Here is a 14,228-nt window from a genome sequence, read left to right on the forward strand (position 1 = left end):
GCCTTCCTCCACAGGCACCGTGAGCTGCAGGGGGATGAAAATCGCCTTGTAGGCTCTTAAGTTTGTTCAAATATGAAAAACCAAACTATTGGGTTGCCCCAAAAGTTCATTCAGGTTTTCTGTAAGCCTCTTACAGGACACAGCCTATGCGCATGATTCTGGTGAAGCGCAGGACTTCTCAAATAAGGCACGGAGCAGACAGACAATAAGGAACGTGTCGATAAGCTGTCCAGCTTGAATGTGAAATTCTGAGTGCCAGAAGTTTCCCGCAAACAGAGAGAAAAGCAAAGAGACCTGGATAAAAGTGTTGCCGTGCATGTGACTAGTGAATTGCTAGAATCCAGAAGATGAAAACAACTCCGACAAAAAGCGATCTGGAAGGGAAAAAGACATATAACTGGAGAGTGGGCCGAGCACACGGTCCAGGGGCCCCTAGGGTCTCTGGCACCTTTCACTGCGGCCCGTGGCCTCCTGCTTGAGCGCGGACACCGGCTTCACCAGAGCCCCGCCTTGGCCGTCACCCCAGCGGCGTGGCCGGCCTGTCCCCGCTGCCACTCGCCGGGCACTGACGTCCTCTGCCTGGTTGTGGACAAATTCAGGCCAATCCACTCTCCCTCCCAGCGGCACTGGGATCAGAACACTTGTATCAGAACATCCACGTGCCATGAAAAGCCACAGCCGTGGTTGACCCTCGGGCCTGTGGGCAGCAGGATGGCTGAAGACCCAGCTGCCCACCTGCTGTCCGAGACCCCAAGCCCTAGGTGGCCCCTGGCCCCAGGTCCCACGGCCGGCCAGGCAGTGGAGACGGGTGAGTAGGGCCAATTGTGACCCTACTCACGGGCCGCGTCCACCCAGGCCCACGTGGAGGTAAGGGGCTGGCCCTGCAGGTGAGCGGGACCTTCCCGCATCTCCATCTCACAGGATCCCTCAGCCTTGGGTAGGACCCGGCACAGGGCTTGGGCCAGCCTGGGTTTCTGCAACCCCACCGTGGGCCTCAACCGAGCTGCGGGCCTCGGCCCTGCGTAGAGTGGACCAGAGCAGCCTTCTCCTGACCTCACCTGATCTTAGTTACCTTCTCTCCAAACACAGCCACGTTGGAGGTTAAGCTTCAAACAGGAACTTGGCAGGGAAGGAAAGCGAGTTCAGTCCAGCAGCCTGTCCCCGAGAGCCTCTGGATGGTGCCAGCTGCCCCCAGAGGTGGCACGTGGCCGCCCAGCAGCCCCTGGCGGGGGAGCAGGACAGGGCACACCCACCCAGTGAGGGGCAGCTGGCACCCCGAGCGAGCCCGACGCACAGTCTGCAGCTGCCCGGACCCTCCCCGAGATCAGTCGGGAGGGCAGGCAGGGGCAGCGCGGGGTGCGGGGTGCCCTGCAGGGGGCACGGCGGCCGGTACAGCAGGCTCCAGGTCCACGTGGGCTGGGGGGAGGACCGCGGCGGCCACACGGGAGTCTCCTGCCCGGGCTGGAGCCCACGCCCTCCCGCACCCCGAGAAGTGGACTCGGTGCTTTGAACTGAACGGTAGTCTGAGCGACTGTCTCTCATTTACGGGCAAATTCACATTAACTACACAGGAGCACACGAGACGCCCAGGAGGAGCGGGGTGCTGGCTGTGGGAAGGCACAACTTCTCGCACTCGCATCTCTGGAGTCCGTCCGTCTTTCCCGCTGACCTCTATTCCCAGCCCGCAGCTCCCAGCCTAAAGGTCCCAGAAGATCGCCAGCCGCTTGCGGTTTTACAGGGTAAATTGGGCTTCGTAACTTTTACATGCAGATCAATAAAAAGCCTTTGCTATCTCATTTAAATCAGTGAACAAGGAACCGGGATGCGTACCTTCCCCATTCTCTCCTCCCACCACCCCCCCCCAAACCCCTGGAGCCAGGAGGCAGCGCGAGGGGCCCGGATGGCTGCCCCCAGAGCACCAGCGGGGGTCACCCAGGACTGGCTGTGTGGCCTGCCCCCCCCACCCTGACAGTGAGCGGCAGCCCTGCTGGGCCCGGGGCCTGGGGACTGGCCAGTCCAGCCGTCCAGGGGACTCTGCCTCCTGGTCCCCCAGCAACCTGCCACGTTGGACCACCCTCATCTAGGATGTGGTCCGAGCAGCGACCTTAGCGGCCCCAATCCAACCTTGACCGCAAAATGGCCCCTCACTCTCAGATGCAGAGCACCAGAGGGGGTCTACTGAGAGAGGAGGAGGTGGGGGCAGAGGGACTGTCCAGCGAGGCGAGGACACGGAGAGGCCAATGGAGCGCCACCCTCAGCCCCTCTATTCCCCACAGCCACCTCCCGCCGCCCCTCCGCCCCCCACCACTCCCCAGCAGGACACCACGGACAGGGGCTCACCCAGACACGCGGGTCTCACGGTCCGGAGGCGGGACGTTCAAGGCCACGGTGCGGGCAGTTCTCTGTCTCTGAAAGGGCATCAGCCGCACCCTACGACCTCATCTAACACTTTTTAATACTTTTTATTTATTCGGCTGCATCAGGTCTTAGTTTCGGCACTCGCGATCTCTTTCTTTCATTCATGGCACGTAGGATCTAGGTCCCTGACCTGGAATCAAACCCTGGCCCCTGCACTGGGAGCGTGCAGTCTTAGCCACTAGCCCACCAGCCAAGTCCCAACCTCGTCTAACTCAATCCCGAGTCACCTCTCAGAAGCCCCACCTCCTACCACCACCACACTGGGGCTCAGGGCAACATCCGAGCCTGGAGCACCAGGCTGAGGCATCACCCACTGCCTCCCCGTGAGAGCCGGCTCCACACAGCAGACACAGGTCCCGTCGTCCCCGCAGAGACGCCCCTCCAGAAAGGACAAGGGGAGGTGTGGGCTCTGCTGAAGCCCCCCAGACCTCTCACCGCACCCCGTGCAGCATCCCTGGGTGCCCGGGCTCGTGGGCACAGCCTGAAAGCCCAGCCGCGCCGACCTGCACCCCCACCTCCCACCCGACTTCTCTGCCCTGCACGGGGCTGGGGGATCGCCAGGGGCCACGGGTGTGAACCCGCAGGCGGGCCGGTGGGGCGGCCCGGCCGAGGGGCAGGAAGCACTAACCAGGGCAGCGTCCTGCAGGGCCCTGGGCGGCACTCCCCCCCAGGGCACCTCATCCTCATGGCTGCCCCAGGATCACGCCCCCGGTACCCAGTACCCCCGGAGATCCGGCTCTCCACACTCCCTGTGAGAGGCTGGGACAAGCCTGTCCACCATCAAAGAACAGGCAAGACCACCGTTCACTCACCTGCCTCTGAACAGAGAGGGGGATGGTGAACAGAAGTCTTCGGGGTCCAGCGCCTCCTGCACCTTCCCTCCCCTCCTCCCTCCGCCGAGCCTCAGGGTGTCACATGCCTCCCTGGGGCCAGGCTGGGGGGACAGCGAATCAAAGAGCTCCTTCTTGGAGCCCTGGGGGTGGTGGTATGTGCTCCCCAGACCCCAGACCCAGGGCTCACCTGAGCTCATGCTGCTGAGTGGCTTTGGGTGGGGGGGCTCGACACCAGACAGATCAGGCGTGAAGGGGAGGGGGGTGGCTGGAGCCTGGCTCAGCCGCGTGGCCCAGATCCAGCCGTCAGGTCACGTGATAATCGCTTTGGTGGGCTTCTGGGCGGGATGCAGGGCTGAGCCGGGAGGGGGCCGTCCTGAACCACGAGGAGCCGGCCTAGCAGGTCTCCTCGTTTGGCTGGTCCCGGTCTGCGTCCTTTATAAAACCGCTACCATGAGCAGAAAGCCTTCCCAGCTCTGTGAGTGGGGCGAGTGACTCAGGGACCCTGCGGAGCCCTGGGAACGTGGGTGTGGCCGGGGGGTCAGAGGCCGCTCACGGCGCGGTGCTGGTGGGGACACCCCTTCACCATGAGGCTGTGCCACCTGCAGGGGTCCACGCAGAACCACCTCGGTGTGCGGGCAGGGGAGGGGGGCGGGGCAGGACATGGGGCAGCTGGGGTCCCCGGGGGAGCGTCCCATCCCAGCAGGGAGGCCTGGCCATCGGGAGACAAAGCTCAGGAGGGATATCTGAGGAAGGAGCTCGAGTCCCAGCCGCCGTCTGACTTCTGTCCCACCTTTCCAGAAGCACAAGTGTCAAACCTCCAGTCGCTGTCGGCAGCTGAAGGAAAGCCGGGCACAGTGGGGGTGAATCTCCAGAGCGCAGCGTTGCCCCCCTCCCGGGGACCGGGGACCATTCCATGCGGAAAACAGGGGCTGCTCAGGCTGGAAAGTGGTCGGGGGCCCTTCCTGGCCAGAGGACCCCAGGGCCTCCTGAGCCGGTCGGTCTCCATCCCTTCTCTTTCTACGCTTGCACAAGCACGTCCTATGCAGACCCGCATCAGAGAGGTCCGGAGAGCGCCTGGTGGGTGTAAACTCGGGCAGCACACCACAACACCAGCTCCTGGGTTCACAGGCGGCGCTTTTTCTTTCCGAGAGGTTCATAAAGGAACGGTGCTCCTCGTGATCCATGCCAGTCCATAAGACCTGCTTCAAAATAACACCAACACCCCGGTCCACAGGGCCCAGACAGCTCGCCCGTAGATGAGCGGAGCTTCCAGAAAGGAGCAAAGCAGGAAAAAAGCCACATGAGTGATCTCGGCAGACAAAGCAAAGGTCTGCACAAAGTTCAACACCTGTTAATCTCTAAAAACTCCTGGAAGGCTTCGAATGCAAGAGAACATTTTTACTTGATAAAATCGATCTTCAAAAACCCGTCAGGAGACAGCAGATTTACAGGACAAATCTAAGACTCCTCAAGATCAGAGGTAAATCAAGAATGTCCCTCGCCACCACTCTATTGAACATAATTTTGAAAGACCCGGGAAACGTGTGGGACAGAAAAACTGAAGTCAGAGAAGGGAGGGCTGGAGAAGACCCTCGTGATGCGTGGATAATGTGACCGTCTTCGTGGAACTAACGGGCCACAAGATAAACCTCCGGAAATCGCGCCAAGACTCCACACTGCGGGTAGCTCGCGGGCGGTGAGCCAGGGCTCAAGCCAGGAATTAAGCCCCGCCCAGCGGGCTGCTTGCGCGCATCTCGGGGCTCCGAGGACGGGTGCTGATGCTGACCGAAGCGAGAAAGGGCCGCGGTCAGCTCGGCTGGGCCGACTGTCCCCAGCTGGGGGTCCAGACCAGCGGCCTGCAGACCCGAGCCCCAGCTCCTCCTAAGTCTGCCCGCGGAGAGTGAAGGCCCAGGAACGGGGACGCAGACCGGCAAAGAGCAGGAAGACAGCGCCCGCTCCCCAGAACGTAGATGGCCCCACGGCCGCGGCCACCAGGGAGGCTTACCGACAGGCCGGCTCTGTAGACAGGCCTGGGGACACGTGGGCTCCAGGGCCACCGGTGACCCACGCCCGGCCAGGGAGACGCGGTGCTGCGAACGCGGCTCATCACTGGGGAGAGAAGGCTGGTCTTCATAAAAAGCTGGCTCCCGATGGGCCGCAGGCGGGACCGCGAGGCCAAGCGTGAGAGAACCGTGGGGACGGCCGCTTGGCGGACGACTGCCCACGGGCACCCCGGGGGAGCCCCAGGGTGTGCCGGGCAACTGAGCCACACACTTGGAGACCGCAGGGCCGCGGCTCCCGCCCCCCAGGCTGGCGCGCAGAAAGCTGGCGCTGCCCAGGCTGGGCCAGGACGCGGGGAGGCAGTCACCTGCATCACTGCTGCAGAAAGCCTGCCGCGCAGGGGCAGACAGGAGGTCCTCGCCCCGAGGCTCATCAAAGGCAGGGCGCTGCAGGACGCCACCCTGGTAAGTGGAGTCTGGGGCCCCAGCCGCAGCAGAGGGCCGGCCCCAACCGCCCCAGCCTCGGGCAAGGGTCCCGACCCAGTCAGAGCCCGCCCTGCTCTGTCACACACGCTCAGAGCGGGAGCTCTGGGCAGGGGATGAGGACCACCGGTTACCAGCCCTTCACGTCCCCACCCGAGGCCCACAGTGCAGGAGACCCCGCCACTGTGGGCTGGAGTCTGCAGGGACTTCCGGGGCCTCGCCAGCCTGTCTGAGGGGCAATCTTCCCCCTTCTGCCAGACCCTCACCCACCCCCTCCGCCCCCAAACCTCACTGCCCTGTGCAGTGGACCTCACTGGTAACTCACTCGGAGACCAGCTGGGCGCGACACAGGAGCCCTGACCGGTCAGCAGCCGCCCCTCTGCGGGACTCGCATGGTGGCGGAGGGGCGGGGGCGCTGGGCAGGGCCCAGGCCGGAGGGGATCGCCCCACTGCCAGCCCCCCGCCGCGCCCCTCCCTGGAGACCCCACGTCCCCTACAGCCACCAGCAGCCCCAGCTTCAAACAGGTTCTTTGAAGGGGAGGAGAAACAATCTCCTTCATATAAATGTTTAATTGGGAATTAATATTTATGAGGCTCTTGAATGACGGGCCGCAGGTTTAATAAATATTAACAAGGATGCGTCTCCCCCGCCCCAGGAGCCGCGTTAATACCTGTTTGTGCAGCGTCCATTATTCACCCAGAACCTCAGTTCCAGCCCCAGGAAGCGGGGCGGATCTGCCCTCAGCTCCGGGGCTCGTGGGGAGGGGAACTTCCTCGTGGAGGGGGAGGGGGCCGTGGCGCGACCCCCGGGGCTGCTGAGTCCATGAGACGGACCCCTCTCCTCGGGCGGTGCGAGCTCCCACCGCACGCGCCCCTCTCTCGTCCCAAACGTGCCGCCTCCCCCAGGAAGCCCCCGCCCCTGGGGCACAGCCCGCCTCCTCCCTCCTCCGCGGGGCGGTCTCGGGCGCCGGGAGAGGGCCGCGTTTTCCTATTGGAAGCCAGGGGGTCCTGCAGACCGCGCCCACCGCCCCGCTGTCTCCCGAGCCAGGGCCGGGGCTGGAGCTCGGGCCCCCTCGCGTGGCCGGTGCCGGCAAGACTGCAGCGGGGACGCGACGGGAACGGGGCCCTGGGTTGGGGGGCCGCCGGGCACCCACGAGCGCCGCCCCCACCAGCGGCCGGAGCCGCCCACTCCCGCGACCCAGCGCTGACCGCGAGACCTGCGTCGGCCGCCCGGGCGTCCTCCCGCGACCCTGGTCTGGCGGCCCGGGGACTGTCCGCAGAGATGGGGAGAGGAGCCCAGAACCTCTGCCGCGACCCCTACGTGCTCACGGAGGCAGCCCCGCGCCACCTTGGGGGCCTGGCAGCCTGAACTCCCTCCTGTCCCCCAGAAACACCTCTGGGGTCACCTCTGTGCTGAGGGGCCCGTTTCCCTCCTTGGGGTGCCAGCCTCTCCTAAGTGGCTCTCACCAAGGCTGGGTCCCTGTGGCCTGGTCCTTCTGCCCGCCCCCTCTGCACCCCCAGGGCGGATGGCTGGTGGATTTCAGGGGAGGGCAGGAGGAGCCCCAGCACCCCACCCGTCCTGGCTCCAGCCCCCTCAGTCCATCTGCCCCACCTGCAAGGAGGAGGAGGAGTAGGGAAACGTCCGTCCTGAGGTTTTTGGGGGAGGGGGCAGCAGACCCCGCAAACCCCCTCTCACAGCCCCCCCCAGGGTCAGCACCATCCCTGGGCCCCGCTCAGCCCCGCTCCCCGAGCCTGGCATGCACCGTCCTCTCTCCCCTGGATGCCCACCCCACGCCCGCCCCTCCTGCCCTCCTTAAATGCCCGTGTGTCCCAGCACCACCCTGCTTAGAGACCATCTCTGGCTCTCTGGAGAGAGACCAGGGCCCGCCCCGCCAGGCCCTGCCCACCCCCGCAGCTCCTCCAGCAAGCGCGTCCTGCCTCAGAGCACCCCGACTTTCTGTTCCCCGTCTGGAACAGCTTCCCTCCCCCTCACTTGTGTCTCAGCTGCTTGGGTTTAGGTCTGACTCGTTTCCTCCAGCGAGACTCCCCTGAGGTCCCAGGTGGGACCGGACATCCCTCTCCTCCCATCATGATCACTGGCTGAGTCCAGTGAGACCTGGAGACTTGGCTGAAGGGGCCGCGGGCAGGTCATGCCCCAGGTCCGCAGGCCCCCAGGCTGTACAAACGGGGGTCCTGCGGCCAACACGGCAGGTGTGCACCAAGGTCACGGCTCTGGGGAGACAGAGAAGACCCCCTTAAAACAGCCGTGCTGCTCACGACACACTGTGCTCAGCCTGGTCTTTTATGTACAAATGCAAACATAGAACTGAGAACCCAGACAACAGGGAATGCAACACACCGCAGGCTTCCCTGGGACTCGGAGTTAAAGAACCCACCGGCCAATGCAGGAGATGCAGGAGACATGGTTCAGTCCCTGGGTGGGGAAGATCCCCGGTACAGGAGATGGCAACCCACTCAGGATTCTTGCCCGGAGAATCCCATGGACAGAGGAACCCGGCGGGCTACAGTCCAGGGGTCGCAAAGGGTCAGACATGACTGAGCGACTGAGCTCGAACAAAGTGCAAGGGAAGCACTAAAATTATAAACAGATCAGCTCACGAGGAGACAGTTATCACAGGAAACAGGAGGAACGTTCAAAGAGATCACGAGATTCCAGAGGACAACACGGGCCGCCAGGGAAGAGCATCAGAGTTCCTGGCGTGAAGTTCGTGGGTGAAGTTCATGGAAAGGCCAGCAGCTCAGACCAGGCTGAACACTCAGAGAGGAACCCAGGAAGCGTGGTGACAAAATTCTATCTGGACCTGAGGCAAAAACAAGACGGGGCATCTGCTCTTTGTTACAGCCACTAGCCTTTTCCCCCTTGCCCAGCTCCAACCCTGTGGCCTGAAAAAGGTCAACATTTCATTTTCCCAGTCTCCCTTGGAGCAAGTGTTGTCATACCATGCGTAGCTGGGAATCTGCTGAGGGGTTTCTGGGCAAGAACTTTCTCTCATACAAAAGAAGAAAGGCTCATATGGACAGTCGTGCCAACCTGGCATCCCCTCCTTCCTGCCTTTAACACAGTGATTCTGAACCTGATGGCTGGAGCTCTGGCAGCCAAATTGCCACAAAGAGGCAACAAATCTACATGCTGAAGATGGCAGAACAGATGGAGAATGCAAAAGCCTAGGAACCTGCAGACGTTCTAGAGCCACTGAGCCCACCCCAGGACCTCCGTCCTTCCGCTTCTTGATAAATAAGTGGTAAATGTTCACAAGGCACTATAGCATACGTCCACAAGGTTTAAAACACTTACACTTGGGGCTTGTCACTTGCAGCTGAATAAACCTTCCTAGGAAAGGATAAGAGAAGTAAGAGAAGATCCAGAAACTGTTTAATAGGTGCCCTAGGCAGGTATAATGGGGAAGACGAAAATCAGAAGAAATAGGGAGAAATATTTTTAAGGAAAATAGTCCTTGTAGGATGACTCTAGCACATACAGCATGATGGCTCCAGTTAACTGTGCCGAACCCCGGTTACGTGGGATTTCACGTGCCGTCGTCATAACCAAGTGAGGAGATGATGTTAGCTAGCTTGACCGCAGTGATCATGCCACTGTGTGTATGTCTATCAAACCATCATGTCTTACACCTTAAATGCTCAATATATGCGATTTCTATTTTTAAAACAAAATAAATTTTTAAATAAAACATTTTGTAAACTTTTTTAGGTAAAGAAAATTTTCCTGATCTTAACAAAGACTTGGTCCGTTGACTGTCTGGTAGCAATGGTCAGCTAACCACCAGGCAGGAATAACTTTTTTAATTTAAAAGGTTTTTATTTTATCTTGGAGTACAGTTGTTTAGCAATGTCATGTTTGCCATTTGACGTGTACAGCAAAGTGATTCCGTTACATATATGCATATATTCGCTCTTTTTCAGATCCGTTTCCTGTTTAGGTATTTACAGAGTACTGAGCAGGGCTCCCTGCGCTCTACAGTAGGTCCTTGCGGGTTTTCTGTTTTAAATGCAGCAGTGCGTACAGTCCCAGCCTCCCAGTCTATCCGTCCCCTGCCCGCTCTTCCTCCCGGTAACCATAAATTCATCCCCTAAGTCTGCGATTCCACATATAAGCGATATCATATGATAATTCTCTTTGACTTATGGAATAATTTTTTCTTTAAAGGACACACACACACCCAGTACACGCAGGTGAAAATTCTGAACTCCAGGGATGGAAAAGAAAAGCTGTCGCTGTGAACAAACAGGTCGCCTGGTGAGCAGTACACATCGGGAGGGCAGACGGCTCCTCTGCAACCCAAGCGACCAGGAGACAATGAAGAACCGTCCCCACAGGAAACATCTATGGAAGGAAGACATCTGTTTCCTCAATGCCCAGGCCAACTGTGATTCAAGTGTAAGGGGAAATCATATTGTTGGATATGGAAAGACTAGTAAACTGCTCAGAGCCTCGATGGAAGAACAAAAGCACTCATACCAACAGTGGCAAAATGAAAGAGTAAATTCAAGAAACAGGGAAAAATTAAAACGAAGGAATGATGATGAACAAAGAAACCATAAAATGCAGAATTATTCTTGATAATTATCAGCAATGCAGTCATAACGTTTAACATGATTGTTAAGAAAAGATTCCCAAAATAGTAGATAATTAAGATAAAAGGCATTAATAACAGCTGGAAACTAAAATTCTGGAAGACAGTCAGTCAAACGCAAGAGATGAGGATGAAAAAAGAAAGGACTAAATGGGTGCCAAATGTCATGTCCTATTCAAGGGAGGAAATAGATGTGATTAAAATGCAATGTGAGTGGAAAACACACCTCAATGTTTTTATTTTAAAATTTTAAAAGACATCTCTGGTCCAATGGCTATGACTGCATCCACTGCCGGGGGCCCAGGTTCAATCACTGGTAGAGGAACTAAGATTCCACATGCCATGCAGGGTGGTCAAAAAAAAACCAAAAGGTTGACACTAATAAAATACAAATAAAGTGTAAAACTTCTAACAGGTCTGGTGTCGATTCCAACCCTACTGCCCACTGCCCTGTGACCTTGAGGACTGATCTCATTCCTCTGAGCCAGGGAGTAACAAACTCCACCTGAAGGACAGCATTACTACAAAGTCAGTGGAGGGGATGGAATTCCAGTTGAGCTACTTAAAATCCTAAAAAAGATAATGCTGCGAAAGTGCTGCACTCAATATGCCAGCATATTTGGAAAACTCGGCAGTGGCCATAGGACTGGAAAAATTCAGTTATCATTCCAGTCCCAAAGAAGGGCAATGCCAAAGAATGTACAAACTACCGCACAATTGCACTCATCCCACATGCTAGTAAGGTTATGCTCAAAATCCTTCAAGCTAGGCTTCCACAGTACATGAACCGAGACCTTCCAGATAAAGGCAGAGGAACCACCAACCAAATTGCCAGCATTCGTTGGATCATAGAGAAAAGCAAGGGAGTTTCAGAAAAACGCCTACTTATGCTTCATTGACTACACTAAAGCCTTTGACTGTGTGGATTACAACAAACTGGAAAATTCTTAAAGAGATGAGAATACCAGACTTACCTGTCTCCTGAAAAACCTATCTGAGGATCAAGAAGCAATAGTTAGAACCAGACATGGAAAAACCAACTGGTTTGAAATTTGGAAAGGAGTGGGGCAAGGCTGTGTATTGTCAACCTGCTTATTTAACTTATATGCAAACTATGTCATGTGGCATGCCAAGCTGGATGAACTATAAGCTGGAATCAAGATTGCTGAAAGAAATATAAACAACCTCAGATATGCAGATGGTGACTGTAGCCATGAAATTAAAAGACATTTGCTCCTTGGAAGAAAAGCTATGACAAACCTAGTCAACTTATTAAAAAGCAGAGACATTAATTTGCTGACAAATGTCCATATAGTCAAAGCAATGGTTTTTCCAGTAGTCATGTATGGATGCGAGAATTGGACCATAAAGAAGGCTGAGCACCGAAGAATTGATGCGTTTGAGCTGTGATGTTGGAGAAGACTCTTGAGAGTCTCTTGGGTTGCAAGGAGATCAAACCAGTCAATCCTAAAGGAAAGCAAGGCTGGATGTTCATTGGAAGGACTAATGCTGAAGCTGAAGCTCCTATACTCTGGCCACCTGATGTGAAGAGCCAACTCATTGGAAAAGATCCTAGTGCTAGGAAATATTGAAGGCAGAAGGAGAAGGAGGCAACAGAGGATGAGATGGTTGGCTGGCATCACCAACTCAATGAACATGAGTTTGAGCAAACTCCAGGAGATGGTGAAGGACAGGAAGGGCTGGCCTGCTGCAGTCCATTGGGTCACAAAGAGTCAGACACAGCTGAGCAACTGAACAACAACCACTCTAATGGCAGAAAGCAAAGAGGAACTAAAGAGCCTCTTGATAAAGGTGAAAGAGGAGAGTGAAAAAGCTGATTTGAAACTCAACATTCAAAAAACTAAGATCATGGCATCTAGCCCCATCACTTCATGGCAAATAGAAGGGGAAAAAGTGGAAGCAGTGACAGATTTTCTTTTCTTGGGCTCCAAAATCACTGCAGATCTTGACTGCAGCCATGAAATTAAAAGGCGCTTGCTCCTTGGAAGATAAGCCATTACAAACCTAGACAGTATATTGAAAAGCAGAGACATCACTTTGCCAGCAAAAGTCCATCTAGTCAAAGCTATGGCTTTTCCAGTAGTCATGTATAGATGTGAGAGTTGGACCACAAAGAAGGCTGAGCCCAAAGAACTGATGCTTTTGAATTGTGTTGCTGAAGAAAACTCTTGAGAGTCCCTTGGACTACAAGGAGATCAAACCAGTCAACTCTAAAGGAAATCAGCCCTGAATATTCATTGGAAGAACTGATGCTAAAGCTGAAGCTCCAATACTTTGGGCACTTGATAAAAGAGCCGACTCCTTGGAAAAGACCCTGATGCTGGAAAAGATTGAGGGCAGGAGGAGAAGTGTGTGACAGGCTGAGATGGTTGGATGGAATCACTGACTCAGTGGACATGAATTTGAGCAAATTGTGGGAGAGAGTGGAGGACAGAGGAGTCTGGCATGCTGAAGTCCACGGGGTCACAAAGAGTCGGACGTGACTTAGCAGCTGAACAACAACATCCCGTATCTGTATATTATACATATGTAATATACATGGAGAGAGGGAGAGGGAGATTTATTATAAGGAACTGGCTTGTGCAGTTATGAAAGCAGACAAGCCCCCTGCTCTGCTGCGGGCAATCTGGAGACTCAGGGAAGCCAAGGGTGTATGTTTCAGCCTGACTCAAAAAGCAAGAGACTGATGTCCTAGCTGGGAGACAGTCAGGCTGGAGGAATTCCCTCCTACTTGACCATTTCCACTAAGCAGCCCTTCAACCGATTGGGTGAGGCCCACCCCCACTGGGGAGTTCAATCTGCTTTACTCGGTTCAGTGACTCAGATGTAAATCCCATCCAGAAATGCCCTCAGAGACACACTCAAAGTGCTGCTAGACCCAGTGGCTGTGGCCCCTCTGGCCCAGTGAAACTGACAGTAAAATGAACCGTCACAGGCGGCCAGCCCTCCCTCCACCCCCGGACCCGATCGGGCTCAGCACGTAGGCTCTGAGTTCCTGGCATCTCGAGCCTGTGCTCATGGCCCCTGAGAGATGGGGAGATGAAGCTGCCCGCCACGGCCACGGCTGATTTCTTTCCCGGCGTGATGTCAGAGCCGCCAGTGGCAAACACGGCCCCATCCGTGAGGCTCCCGAGCCCACTTCGCAGAAGGCCCTCCCAGGGACTGCCGCTCGGCCACCCTGTAGTGGGGACACACCCCCTGAGCTTCCCAGCAGTGAGCACCGAAGTCATCAAATCAGCAGCCGCAGCTCGCATGAGCTTGGGAGCTGACCCAAGAGGGGTCCCAGCCAATTCCCCATGAGCCCTCTCTCCACCAGCCGAGCAGCTCCCGGGAGGGCCCAGAGGACAGCAGGTCTGGGAGCGAGAGGACCTCCCCCCGACCCAGTGCAGGCACCACTCAGGGCCTCACTGCCTCCTTGTCCTCAAATCTGTTTTTACTGGGAAAAGAAGCTGGGATGCTTGTTTTGTTTTCTAAAATCCTTAAGGAGCAAGAATTCCACACAGTCTTGTAGGAAATTAAATTTAGAAATGAGATGCTAGGCTTGGCAGAGACCACAGTGGAGCCTCCAACTGGGCCAGACTGACACATCCACGAGACCACATCACAGTTATTAACCTTTTGCTCCAAAACATATGGAGAAAAGCTGCTAGAAACCCAGGGAGAATTTGTCTCAATGACAGTCACCGTGGGAGACCAACACACCTCCAGCAGCAATTGCCAGATCAAAAAAATGAGTAAAGGAAACGGGAGTGTTAATAGAACAGTTAACCACCATAAATTAACAGATACACAGGACTTTACATTCCACAGTGAAAGAAAGTGCATTCCTTTCAAATGCCAAACAAACTAAAGAGCATGTG

The sequence above is a fragment of the Muntiacus reevesi genome, chromosome 15 (assembly GCF_963930625.1).
Source record: "Muntiacus reevesi chromosome 15, mMunRee1.1, whole genome shotgun sequence".
NCBI classification, from domain to species: domain Eukaryota; kingdom Metazoa; phylum Chordata; class Mammalia; order Artiodactyla; family Cervidae; genus Muntiacus; species Muntiacus reevesi.